At 49.0% G+C, this 14,192-nt stretch overlaps 1 pseudogene across 1 annotated transcript; it reads left to right on the top strand.

Moving 5' to 3' along the window:
• Positions 1-1,730: 1,730 nt before the first annotated feature.
• LOC102428121 lies at positions 1,731-2,477 on the top strand (annotated as a pseudogene). The gene has a single exon (XR_330632.3). The product of XR_330632.3 is annotated as a 60S ribosomal protein L10-like (transcript).
• The last annotated feature ends 11,715 nt before the right edge of the window (positions 2,478-14,192 follow it).

The following is a 14,192-nucleotide window of genomic DNA, read 5'->3' as shown; positions in this document are numbered from 1 at the left end:
GGATGCTCCACCACTGAGCCATGCTAGCTGGGCAAGTCCTCTGATATTCTAATGGAGGAAGGCAGACAGGAAAGAAGTAAATAAATAAACCAACGTTACATGACAGTAAGTGCTACGGGGGAAATCAAAACCCAGTGTTTCTGAGGGACACCCAGGTGGGTGCGTGTTGTAGGGAAAGTGGCCAGGGGAGGCCTCTCAGAGAAGGTGACGTGGAGCTGAGACCTGAGTGAGGTGAAGAAGAGGAACGTGTTCCAGGTGGAGGGAACAGCAATCTCGAAGGCTCCTGGGTGCTTGCGGTTCTTCATGGTCTGAGGGTCACATGGTTGGGCATGGCTTAGGGAGCAAAGGGCATCCATGCCTTTTCCAGTTACCTCAGGCTCCGCACCCCGGAGCCTGAGCAACGCTGTCCTCAAGGCCAGATACTGTCCCCACCTCCGCAGGAAGACCCTGTGTTCTGAACCTTCTCCTCTTGGCCATTCAGAACCTGCTCTCTGGCTTCATGCCCCTGGACCCTGCCATCAGGGGAAGACAACCCAGAATCCTTAAAGCCATCTGGGTTGACACCTGGGGAAATAGAGGCCAGGGCTCTTTTGAGAGAACGGAAGTCCTGGCTGTTGTCCCCAGGTCTGCACTCTTGACACATCCCCTCTGCTCTCTAGGCCTCAGTCCAATAGCTGTAAAACGGCCGACACTCCCTGCCCCACCTTAGATTAGAGGCAGGCCAACAGAGAATGACGGGCAAGCTGTAAAACGCTTCCTACCCTGAGTGCATGGAAAGAGGGCCTTGCGTGGGCACTGCCTTAGGGCATAGGGAAGCGAGGGGAGAGGCAGGCACGCCTGGTGCTGCCTTCGAAGGCAGCCGTCAAGCCTGTCTCTCTTGTGGGGAAGGATGGACGCGCTCACTCCTCATCCTTAAACATGTCCGGAGGGGTCTGCTGAGCCCTTCTCGGTCCCCTAACCCTGTCTCTGGGGCCTGGACTCGAGCCCAGAGTCCATGTGCTCAGCCCACAGGCCTGAGGTCTGGCTGGGAGGTGCAGGGAGTGGGTGGAACCCAGTCCTGGGTGCTCCGACCGACCGCAGGGACTTCCCACGCCTTCACTTCCTGCTCTTCAGCGGGGCTCACAGCAGCACGCAGGGCTCTGAGCCAGGCCGGGGACTTCTGAGGCCGCTTCTGCAGAGAAACGCCTGTTCCAATCAGGAACTAGATTTTGTAAACCTGGAAAGTTGGGCATTGGGGCAGCCAGGGCACCTGCCAGCGAGACACCGTGGTGTCTGTATCTGTTATCAGTCGGGAGGGCCACTCCGGGAGGTGGGTCTGGCGCCCAGAGGTTCACACTTAATGCCTCCCATCTTCCAAGCACCGTCCGTTGGCCATCTCCGTCCTAAGCCACCCCACGAGGTGGGCACTGTCTGAACCTGGTTTCACAGATGTCCTCAGGGTCACACAGACATGGTCCAGAATGAAACCCAGACGCAGACATGAGGGGGCGGTGGACAGACCATCATGGCTGCTTTGTGACCCGTGACCTTCCTGTTCCCAGTTACAGTCTCTCCTGGGATCCGCTGTGCTTCCTGTCACCATGTCCTGTTTCATAAACTCCCCTTTACAGTAGAAGCTCAAGCAAGTCTGTTTCCTGCAACCAGAGCCATGCATGAGATAATCCTGTAAAAGCCAACGAGTGATGCAAGCGGGACTGAGACGTCTGGTAAATGAAAATGAAAATGCATCTCTTTCCCTTCGGCGTGCCACTGAAGATCCTGGTGTCGCCATGGGTCACCGCCCCGCCCGGTGTTACCGGTATTGTAAGAACAAGCCGTACCCAAAGTCTCGCTTCTGCCGAGGTGTCCCTGACGCCAAGACCCACATCTTTGACCTGGGGCGGAAAAAGGCGAAAGTGGATGAGTTCCCACTCTGTGGCCACATGGTGTCAGACGAATATGAGCAGCTCTCCTCCGAAGCCCTGGAGGCTGCCTGTATCTGTGCCAACCAGTACATGGTGAAAAGTTGTGGCAAAGATGGCTTTCACATCCAAGTGCGGCTCCACCCCTTCCACGTCATCCGCATCAACAAGATGTTGTCCTGTGCTGGGGCTGACAGGCTCCAGACAGGCATGCGGGGTGCCTTTGGAAAGCCCAAGGCACGGTGGCCAGAGTCCACATTGGCCAAGTCATCATGTCCATCCGCACCAAGCTGAAGAACAAGGAGCATGTGATTGAGGCCCCACGCACAGCCAAGTTCAAGTTCCCTGGCCGCCAGAAGATCCACATCTCCAAGAAGTGGGGCTTTACTAAGTTTGATGCGGATGAGTTTGAAGACATGGTGGCCCAGAAGCACCTCATCCCAGATGGCTGTGGGGTCAAATACATCCCTAATCGTGGTCCCCTGGACAAATGGCGAGCCCTGCACTCGTGAGAGTCTCGGTGCTGCCCCCACCTTACACCCACCAATAAATCAATTTTTCAGCCCTAAAAAAAAAGAAAAAAAGAAAAGAAAATCAAAATGCAGAGGATGGGCTCCGGGCGGGCACAGCAGCTCCCGAATCTGAGTGCACAGGCCACCCCCAGCTCCCCGCAGGACCCCATCGGTCTGCCTGCACCTGCCTTGCGCTGGAGACCTGCTCCTCCTTTTCTCATTCCCTCTGCCCCCCCATCCCCAGACAGTGCAGAACAGAACACAGAGCGAGGTCAGAGCAATCGACCCTCCTGGTGTCCTGGGAGCTGCGGCTGAAGGAAAAGGTGTGGTGCCTCTGGCTTTCTCAGCAGCCGATGGCAGAGCTGTCAGCAGAAGGATAAGCAGCAGTCACCACAAAACCGATGTGCGCTGGTCTCCACGCACCTGCCAGGTGCGACCTGAGACCCTGAGGGGACAGAGGTGAGCATGGTGGGCGTGTCCTTGTCCTCTGGGACTCAGGGTTCACACCTCCAGACACCGCATCACAGGGTGAGGTGGACGTGGATACAAGGCGCACAGAGCAGGAACCCCCAACCTACAGGGCTTGGGGTGGCGTCTCAGAGGGAGATGGGACAAGCCTGGCGAGAGGAAGTGAGAGGAAGCATGTCTGGGGTTCAGGCAGGCCTGAGTCCTCAGCACCAAGGGCAGTGGTCAGGGCGGAAGGCAACTCGAGGAGCCCACAGGGTGAGGGGCCTGGCCTGCTCACCCTTAGCCAGTTACCCCTTCAAGAGCCCTGGACTTGGGGCAGAATAGGGGCGCCAGGACTTCCCACAGGGAAGGTGTGGGAACAAGTTTAGCAGCTCTTCAGTTTGCGTTTTCCTGCTTACATCATACGCTTCTCCGGGAGCTGGTCATGATTATGGCGTCTTATCCCCCCAAGAGCAACTGGAGCCATCAGGTGTCTCTGTTGGCTGTTTCGTGTCACAGGGGGATGCGCGTGGGAAGCCCTGCCCCAGATGTCGGTCACCTGGGAACGCTTCCTTTTCTGAGGCCAGGGGCTTTCAAGGGGAACGTCAAAACGTTCCCACCACAGGGTCTTGCGGTGCTTCAGGTTCCTGGGCAGACGGCTAGCTACAAGCCTGTCTGTGCCGGGTGGCAGGGTTGCATCACTGGGGATAGGAGGCTGTGTCCGGAACAGAACAGCCCGGGGTCGGGCTTGCCCAGGCCAGGAGGCTGCCCCAGCTGCTGGGTCCCAGCGCGGTGCCGGGTCATGGACTTAGACGGGGGAGGGCCTTCCCATCTTGGTCTGTTGCAAGAACATAGATGCTTTTCATGGGACGGGACTCTGTGTGATGGTTCTGCTTTGTGGTTCCTGCCTGACTGGCAGAGGATGCTTTCAATACGCGCACAAGCCTATCATGCCGTGGAGATTAGCATGCGGGGCACTTACTCGGGAGCTATTTGGGGAGGTGAAGAAGGAAGGACGGAGCAGAAAGTGAGGTTGAGCTGTGATGCAGCCCAGACATAGGCCTCTGCCCTTCTGGAGGGAGGGTGGCCCTGACGAGGGAGTCAGGCCTTTCCATCCCCACACTGACTGGTCATTGGACACAGCTTCCCTTGGAGGCGCACTGTGACCTCCCAGCAGTGGCCCGTGCCCATGGGCAGGGAGGAGTCCGGGCGGCACGCTCGGCATCCACAGTAACAATGACCACAGCAGCCGTCATGCTGTCACGCACACACTCACTGAATCTCACAACAATCTTCAGATGTTTTTTTATTACCTCCCTTTTACAGTTGGGGAAACCGAGGCACGGGGCTGTTTGACTCAGAGCCATTGTCACCACCATGACGCCTCCTTCAGAATGAAGCGCTAGCAGTCAGGACGCTTAGCTTTTCCAGTTACCCACCGACGGTGTCTCAGAAAAGCCCTTATTCCTCTCTGACATTCAGCCCCCCAAGCTCTGAAATGGGGAACAGAACACCTCACCTGCCTTTTATCTCCCTTGCAGCATCATTGCCAGGACCAATTAAAACAGGGCCATGAGGTGGGAGTGCTTGGTGAACGGCTAACCCTATACACGTACAAGATGGAATTCTTATTCCACAAGAAGGGCAACATGTGACCTAAGAGGTGGCAGCATAAGCCCATCCCAGACCTCTGAGGATGGCCCTGAGCCTAGACCTTTTGGAAACGCCAAGTGGCAGAGGCCAAATGCAAATGCTTCCACTTGGCAAATGGAGACATGGAGGCAAGTGACGGGAAGCCTGTGGACAGAACTTAGGCTAAGAATCCGTTTCCAGATTCCATGTCCAACATGGCCTTGCTATGGCTCCGAAGCCACTATGGAAATAAGGGCTAGCCCATCCCAGAGCACGCGGACCTCCTGCACAAGGTGGGAAGGAGGCAGCCTTTGTTGATGCCTACCTGTGCTCGGCACCCTACCAGGTGCTTTATGGGTATGATGTTTGCCTCTCTTCAACAGCCAAAGGCACTGTGGACCAGCAAATCAGAGGTTTGGACGTGGAGGTGACTTACTAAGAGCCCAGAGCCGGGAAGGGGCAGGGCCTTGGCCTTCTGCAGCACCCCTGGCTGCCACCTGCCAGGCAAGACGCTAGCTTCAGTGCTGCAGTCCAGGGGATGTTGGGAGCTTCGTGGGCTGGCCAGCGTGTGAGCTGTTTCTATACAAGCTCAAACTGTGGGAGAGAGGGAGAACCTTCAGCCCTTGCAGGAAGACCTGTTCTTTAATTTGGGGATTGGTGTGAGGCCCGTTCTGGAGCTAATATGCAGGGGCCTGATGTGGGTGATCAGAGCAAGTAGCAGGCTGCTGTGGTCAGGACTGGAGCTCCCTGCTCAGGAAGAAAGCTCTGGGCCAGGGCAAGGGCACAGAGAGGAGGCTTTCCTACGGCCCCAGCATGGCAGTGGTTCCTTAAAGAGATTCCGAGGAGAGGGCTGTGCATGCGCGTGTGCGTGTACCGTGTGCATGCCGTCAGGCCTGGAGAGGGCTGTGCGTGCGCGTGTGCGTGTACCGTGTGCATGCCGTCAGGCCTGGAGAGGGCTGTGCGTGCGCGTGTGTGTGTACCGTGTGCATGCCGTGACTGACCTGGGTAGATGTACCCCGGGGCCTCTTTATTCATTTGCAACCAGGGAAGGTCCAGCCAGATCTATCTAAACCTGTTCCATGGTGACTGCGGCCCTATGGACAGTGCCAAGTTCTTCAAGGGAGCTGTGGGCTCAGTGAGGAGGGAGCAGAGCCCAGAGGAAACCATGGCCCAGGTCTAACCCCATCCTCTGTGGGGAAGGCTTCCCATCAGTAAAGTGGGAATGATGCTAGCACTTTGATGAACCCGCAAAGCTTTTAGTAGAGTCACGTGAACATAGTAAGCACGTGCCCCCTGGTGGCTATGGCTCTTCCAAAGTCTATATATGTTGAAGTTTTGGGATGTTTTGTTTTGTTCACAGTCGTACAAGTTCAGTGTCATCTATTGTGGTGAGTTAAATACTTGGTCACTACGAGGTGGCCATCTCCTTCCTGTTCTCAAAGAAATTCTGCTCTGAATGAATGGATAGGCCCCGCCCCCTGCTAATTAGTGCCTGACTGTGTTCTTTCATCCTTACACTTGCAACTTTCCTGTTTAATATTTTGGGCATGTCTCTTGTAAACAGCATTGAGTTGAATTTTAAAATCCAACCTGATACTCTGACCCCTAAGTAGGAAGCTTAGTTCATGTCCACCTGTTATAATCTTTACTATATTTGGACTTGCTTTACTACTTACATTTTTTTAACCCTTTTCGATGTTTCTATTTCTCCTTTCTTGCCTTATTTGGCGGGGAGGGGGGCAGGTGTTATTGCCTTTTTATTTCCCCTACTGGTTTAGAAGTTACATAATCTGTTTCTGCTTTTTTAGTGGTTACTATTGAAATTTTACCAGGAATATTTTACTTTTCATATTACTAAAGGTAATAAACATTTAACTTTCTTTCCCCAAAAATTCATGGATCTATTTGCATTTTTAACCTTAATCATCTCCCGCTTAACCTGTAAGGCATTATTGATGGCATTTTAGGTCTGTCCTTTTTCTGATTCCACATTTAGATTTTTTTATAGGGTTTGTTTAGATTTTCCTACATGTTTACTGATTTCTTGGCTCACCGTTCTTGCTTTCATCCCAGATCGTGTGTGATAGGCCAAAGAATAGCCCCCAAACCCATCTACTTCCTAATCCCCAGACTGGTGAATGTGTCAGGTTACATAGGAAAGGGGGAATTAAGGTTACAGATGGAATGACTTTGCTAATCAGATGACTTAAAACAGCGGTGTTGTTCTGTGTCATCAGATGGGCCCAGTGGAATCACAGGACCCTTCAAAGTAGAGGAGGACAGGAGAAGAGTCAGAGTGATGTGAGGGGAGGGGACCTACCCCAGCTGCTGACTCTGAAGAAGGAGGAAGGCCCAGGGATGACAGGAGGAAGCCGCCAGATGGTAGAAAAAGCTGGGAAGCGCTTTTCCCAGAGCCCCCGGCAGCCCTGTTGACAGCCCATTCCAGCCTGTGAGCCTTGTGTCAGAATCTGACCTGCAGAAAGGGAAGGTGATAATTTTGTCTTGTTCTGAGCCACTAAGTTTGTGGCAGTGTGTTATAGCAGCTAATAAAAAAGGAATATACTTTCATTCTAGGATAATTTTCTTCTTTTAAAAAAACCCTTTAGACATTCTTTTAAGGAGGGCTTGTTGATAGCAAAGTCACTTATTATTTATCTGAAAACATCTTTATTATGTCCCTTCTCTTGACAGATACTTTTGGTAGGTACACAATTCTTTATCAACAGTTAATTTTCTCAGCACTTTGAAGGTGGCTTCCATGTCTATCATGACATCAGTCACTTCCAAAATAATCTCTTCAACTTAATTTACAGATTCATTGCAGTCCATTTGTGCACAGATTTCTCAATATTCTAAGATGGAGCCAGAACAGCAAAGGGGTAGTGAGGAAACATACTAAGTAAGAGCTTAGTATTCTAATATGCTAACTCTTCAAACATTGTTTTCTCCCTGCTCTCTTCTTCCCGATAAAGAGGCTGTGACTAGATTATGCTAGACCTTCTCACTCTGTCCTCACAGTGTCTTAACACGTCTGTGCCACACTGACTTGCCTGTTTCTTTGTTCTTCATGCTGAGTAATGTTTTTGGACTCTCCCAGGGCAATAATTCCTTTTGTAGCAATGCATTCCTTCTGCTGTTGAAATCCATCCACTGAGCTTTTTATTTCAAAAACTGTATTTATTATTTCTAAAAGTTCAGTTTAATTCTTCCTCAAAACTGCCCGCTCAGTTGTTATACTTTTCTCTTGCTTACTTTTTGATTCTTTTTTTTCCACTTTAAGTTTTTCAGACACAGTAATTTAAAATTTTGAATCTGGTAAATCTTAGGTCTTTGGGGCATCAATCTGTTATTTTTGTTTCAGACTCAGAGGTTCCCATATCACTGAGCCCTTGTCACAACAGGAGTTGAAGGGACTTGGATTCCACATCATTGAGACTTTGTCACACCTGGAGTTGGAGGTCTGGATGGTGAGGCCAAGTTCCCATCTGGGGCATTGAAGTCCACCCAGAAATAACCTCAAAACTTTCAGAAAAAAAATAATAAAAAAAGAAAAAGGAAAAATAAATAAAGACTAGCCCTAGCCAGTTTTGTTCAGTGGATAGAGCGTGGGCCTGTAGACTAAAGGGTTCCGGGTTTGATTCCGGTCAAGGGTACATGCCCGGCTTTTGGGTTCAACTCCTAGTGTGGGGCCTGCAGAAAGCAGCCAATCAATGATTCTCATCATTGATGTTTCTATTTCTCTCTTCCTCTCCCTTCCTCTTTGAAATTAAAAAAAACCACACACAACCACATATGTGTGTGTGTGTGTGTGTACACATATATAAATAAATAAAGACTACATTGAATTATTTATAGCATTAACCTTCTAACAAAACATAACAACTAAGATCTTTGCTCAGACTTGTAAAAAATAAGCATAATTAACCTGGCCAGTGTGGCTCAGTGGTTGAGCATCAACTCATGAACCAGTAGGTCACGGTTCCATTCCCAGTCAGGGCACATGCCTGGATTGTAGGCTTGATCCCCAGTTGGCGGCTTGCAGGAGGCAGCTGATCAATGATTCTCTCTCATCATTGATGTTTCTATCTCTCTCTTTCTCTCCCTTCCTCTCTGAAATCAATAAAAATATTTTTTTAAAAAATAAGCATAATTAAATGAACATTTTAGTTAAAGCAGTTATTATAGAACAAAGGACCTTGACTGAAAGGGATCTGTGACAGGCCTCAGGGTGAAGGGGCGGGTGTGTTCCATGAACTCACTTAAATTCTAGGTTAGGTTCATTTTGGGGATAAGGAGCCATATCTCAAAAGGATGTGTAGACTCATAAAAGGTTAAGAATCACTACTCTGGAGCTACTTCAAAAATGAAGATAAACTCTAAGCTCTTACTTAGTATGTTTCCTCACTACCCCTTTGCTGTTCTGGCTCCTGGTCCATCTTTATGTAGCTTCTATGAGGGCCTTTTGCCTATTTTCCCACATGGGATTTTGAACTCATACAATTTGAAAAGAAAAATATTAAAATTCTATTAGATCAGTGAGCAAAGGGAAATTTGCCAAAAGTTGAAATCAGATGGAAAACAAATACAGAAAATGCTTAACTTCTGTAATTAACAAGGAAATCAGTTAGAATAGGCATTTACACCTAATAAGTTAACAAAAATGAGAAAAAGCACATTTCCCAACATTGGTGAGGCTGCAGTGAAAGTTGATGCCAGTGACAGGCTACAGTTCCAGCTTTTCAGAAGGTGGTTGTGTGACATGTATCCAAACCCATAAAAATATGGTGAATCTTTGACCCAATCATCCCACTTCAGAGAACCTTTCAACAGAAGATAACACAAAGTATAAAAGGCACACCATTGTTTCAGCAAAGATGAAAACAACAAAAGACCAAGAGAAACCTCCGCATTCAAGAAAAGGAATATTAATTAATAATGTTGTATTAGAAAACTAGGCAGGTATTTAAAATGTTTAATTGTGAAGACTGGGTGGCCCACTTGAGAAGTGCTTATTACGCACTGTGCCATGTCATCCTCTGGGCTCAGAAGGAGAAGGAGGTTGCTGAGGTGCACAGTTCTCAGAGGAGATGGAATGAGGATGCAAATTTTCCTCCACTTAAAAACTATGCGCAAATGGTTGTGCCTCATCACTGACATTGTATGAGTAACAAACCAAGAAACCTGTGGCTACACGCATAGACTTTACAGTTCTGGGCAAACAAATCCCACCAAAAATGCTACAACATAGTGATCACGAAGCAGAATCCCCAAATGTTCGTCTTCTTGGTTCTGAGGAGGGCTCATCTGAAAGAGTTAAGGGTTTTCTTTTCACAGGATCTTCAGTCATCATCATGCCAATAGTGTCCCCTGAAGTCACGAGCTCTTGACTCATCATGATGGTCACTAATCTACTCACTCTTCCCAAACACGTCCACTATCTTCATGCCTTTGCCCATTTCTCCTTACTCAGAAGATCTTATTTCCAGCCAGAAACTCATTCATCCTGAACTCTAAGGCCAATTCCTCTGAGAGTTATGCCCACACATTCCCCATCAGTGTTAGAGCTTCCCCAGGGCTTCCATGCTCTTCCCCTTCTTTCCACGTGGCTGAATGTGCTAGGATACATTTGAGCTTCATCTGTTACCTCACGGCTACTTCGAGTTTCTTGAAATCAGAACCTTCTTTAATCCATAGAAAAATTGATCAAATATGAGATCTCAAGTTGGATAAACCTGGTTTTTTTTTTTTTTTTTGTTGTTGTTGGTTTAATTTGGGCCATACTACTGACTCTCTTTGTGACGTTGGACAAGTTATTGTGCTTCCTTGAACTTCTGTTTCTTTATTAGTTCAAGAAAGGTCAAAGAAAACCTGTTTCATAAAGCTATTAGCATATGCTAAGTGCCAATAAATGTTAGCTATGCGCGCAGGCTATGGGCCAGGGGAGAGGACCAAGACCAGGTTCTTTGCTCCCAGCTCAGTGCCACACCAAGTGTGTTGGGGGAGGTGTATGAAGCACAGACACCCCATCTCCCTGACAACAAGTGTCCAACTCTGAGTCTGGAAATTAGCAGTTGTTTTTCCTGTCCCCTTGGAGCCCTCAGATGTTGGGGAAACCCCTTCACACACTTCCTCCTGTGCCCACGTTGAGGAGGCCCAGGAATAGATCCCTGCAGGGGCAGGAGTCAGGTCGCCTAACCACTGCCCAGCCTCCCACTCCCTCCCTCTTCTGGAACAGCAGAAGGTGGGTGAGTCACTGCTATCATCACTGTGACACCCACTGGTCTGGGAGCCTATGACCTCATAACATGAAGAAACTTTCCTTCTGAGAAGCATTTCCTCCGGATTACCAAAGATTCGTCTCCTCTCCTACGGCCATTGCTCTGAGCTTTACTCACCTCTAACTTCTCGAAGTGACCCCTCAACCCTGACATTAACTGTGTCAGGGGGACCTCATCTGTGTTACTGAGAAGAATCAGGACATCTGTCAGGAACTGCGTTGACTTCCTTCCTCAGAACTGCAGTGGAACAAAACATCATGAAATGATAAAAAATCACAGTCTAAAACCAGATTGGACGAGATGTGAACCTCGCTTCTGTCTGTTGCTAGCTGAGTAAGCTTGAGCACATCTCCTAACCCCTGGCCACTTACCTGGGTGACTTTCCTGTGAAAATTAGACACATGTTGTTTCCCTGAGGGGCTGAGTCCTGATCTGAGCCCAGAAGAGTGATTTCTCGCCAGGAGCAGCACATGCCATCACTGAGCTTGGGCGAGAGCACAGCGTCCTGGGGCACCTGCAGGAGACTGGCAGTGACTGTGGCATGTTGTGGGTACAGGGAGCCACGGGGTCCAGAATATGAAAGATCTTGTCTTCCAAAAGCAAGTGGGAACCATTGAAGAAGAAAAGGTAGAGGACCGCCCTGATAGCAGTGGACCAAGGTTTTGAACAAGGCAAATACGATAAGGAGGCTAGTTGGGGGTTGCCTAGGTAACCCACAGATGAGAAGAAAAGGTCTGAACTATGGAGATGACCATCAGGATAGACAGGAGGCCCTAGAAGTATTTAGGAGGTAAATTCAACAGGACTTAGTGAGGACTGAAGGTGGAGATCAAGGGTATTCTTGTTTATGGCTTAGATAAATCAGGGACGGCAGCATTTATTGAGAAAGAAGACACAGAAGGATGAGGTTGTTCTTGGGCAGTGGAGGAAGACAGTTCATTCAATTCAAGTCATGTGTTATTTGAGGTGTGGATGGGATACCCAGTCCGGGTGGCTGCTGAACGTACACACCTGGAATCTAGAAGAGAACATGGTGCAGAAGATGAAAGCTCTGTATGTGACGGGTGAAGCCTGAGGGAGAGAGGGCACGGGTAACATTTTAGTTTGAGCTGTTTTGTAATCCTATATAATAAAAGAATAATATGCAAATTGGCAGAAAGACCAGTAGCTATGACATGCACTGACCACCAGGGGCAGATGCTCAACCAGAAGCCCCGAGCCAGGCTCACGGCTGTTGAGTATAGTGGTGGTGGCAGAACCGGTATAAGCCATCAGTTGGACATCTCCCGAGGGCTTCCAGACTGTGAGATGGCACAGGCTGGGCTGAGAGACTTCCCCCACAAGTGCACAAATTTTGTGCACCGGGCCTCCAGTGTCATTTATAAAAACCATCAGTTCTCCCCGCTGGACTATGAACTATCACATTTTAATCTTTGAGTTTATTTTCTACAACAGTATCATGAATAAAGGTAAGAGCTCAGAAAGCTAGAGTAAATCAATCAATAATGAATTAGTTTAGTCATTTAAAAGGAAAGTGCTTTCACTGCAGCCAAAAAACTGTATCTTCCTCTTGATCTCTGGGAGTAGCACAGGTGAGGAGAGAATGAGGGAATAGGACTGCAGGATGCAAGATGCAGGAGGATTGGGCTGGGGTCATGGGTCCTGCCCTAGTGGCATCTCTGATGCCCTGGCCAACACAGCACCAGGCAGCATCACAGGAGCCCAAGCTGCTGCTGTCAGGGTCACCCAAGGTGAGGACCCTTCCAAAGTCCACAGTTCTCATTACCAGACAGTTACAGCTCTGTCCCCAGTATTGTTGCTGGTCTCCCACTAACCTTAGCTCGAGTTCTACTAAGAAAGTAAATTTCTTATGCTTACCAACCTCTGGTAAAGTAAAACTTCCTTTTCTTTGCCCTAAAAAGGTCTCCTCTAAGCCTCAAGGAGTGTCATGTCTGAAGTGCTAGCCACTTCCCTTTGCTCAACTTTGAGAACCACTGCTTCCTGCACTGCATGCGAGCTGCCCACGCGAGGCAGCAGTGTCTCCTCTGCTTTCCAGTGTGGGACGGTAGTGGCTGGGATGGCAAACATCTGTCACTGCCCTTGAGATCAAGCAGGGTCATGCACGGGCAGCTTCCCGGGGCCCACGCTGGGCAAGAGCTGCTGTAAAAACCCTGGCCGTTACTTTGCAAAAATCACCTGTCGCACTGCGATGGTTCGCAACCCCCAACATGCTTTCCTCCCACTGCACCCCCGCTCCTGTGGGGACACCCTTTGTGACAAACGAATCCTCACCTCCTCCTCACACCCATCGCTCTCCATCTGAGAGCCCCATTGCTTTTCCTTCCCAGTCTGTATCACTATCCGAAATCATGTTGTGCGTGTATTTACCTGGGTGTTTATGCTCTGTCTCTTGCACCAGAATATCAATTCCTTTACTCTTATTTACAAACTAGTAGCCAGGTGCACAAAAATTTGTGCACTCAGGGGGAGGGGGGGGTCCCTCAATTATTAAACATTTATTGGCACAATACTGACCACACTGTTGGTGGTGGTGGTCTTGTCAGAATGTGTTATATTATGCAGATGAAAATCTATTTAAACAGATTTGATGTAGATATTTTCAAAGATGGAAGAATTGTCCCTGTCAACTATTTTAGTTGATTCATATCTTCACAAATTGTCATCATTGCAAAGTTTTCAGTCCCCATATGGATTGCTGGATAAAATAGGTCATGTGCTGTCCCTGTCCTTTGTAGCCTTTGTTACCTTAAGGACTCTAGTTTTCCATTTATATGTTTAAGTACCAACCTTACTGGCTTAAAAATGTAAGCTTTTAACACTGCTCTCTCTGTTCCATATCCTTCTGATGAAAAGTGGAGTTGGGTTACAGCACAGGAGAGAAATTCAGAAGGGGAATATTGAAGTAATGACTGCAGTAGGAGAAGAGGGAACCTATTTCCCTGGCCACAGGCGCTGGCACCCTGGACCACAGGGCTGGCAGCTTCTCCAGGTGGCTGCAGCCTGGGACCTCGGGCGGGTGGCTTGTCCATCTCCTGGGCTGCAGCCAGCCGCAGGTGCTGGCGCCTGGACCAAAGGTGGGTGGCTTCTTCTTCTGGCGGCTTCTTCTTCTTCTGTGCTTCCAGGGAGGGCAGTCAGTTATGTGTATATGTGTGTGCATGCAAATATAGGTGTGTACACGTGTGTATGTGGAAATCTGCTGGGCAAGTCAAAACCATAGAAGAGTTGCCCCCTATCTCTTGAATCTTCCAGAGATGTCCCCCACTTTTTTATTCTATCACTACGGGAGAGTCAGTATTTGCAGCCAGCCAGCCAGTGACTCTCTCAGTGTCTATTTCTGACTTCTTCTTTCCCTGTCTGTCTTCCAACCCCTAATCATATTTCCACCTGGATGTATCATTTTT

The sequence above is a fragment of the Myotis lucifugus genome, unplaced genomic scaffold (genome assembly GCF_000147115.1).
Source record: "Myotis lucifugus unplaced genomic scaffold, Myoluc2.0 scaffold_454, whole genome shotgun sequence".
Lineage (NCBI taxonomy): Eukaryota > Metazoa > Chordata > Mammalia > Chiroptera > Vespertilionidae > Myotis > Myotis lucifugus.
The sequence above is the reverse complement of the archived record's forward strand: the minus strand, read 5'-3'. Positions and strand labels throughout refer to the sequence as shown.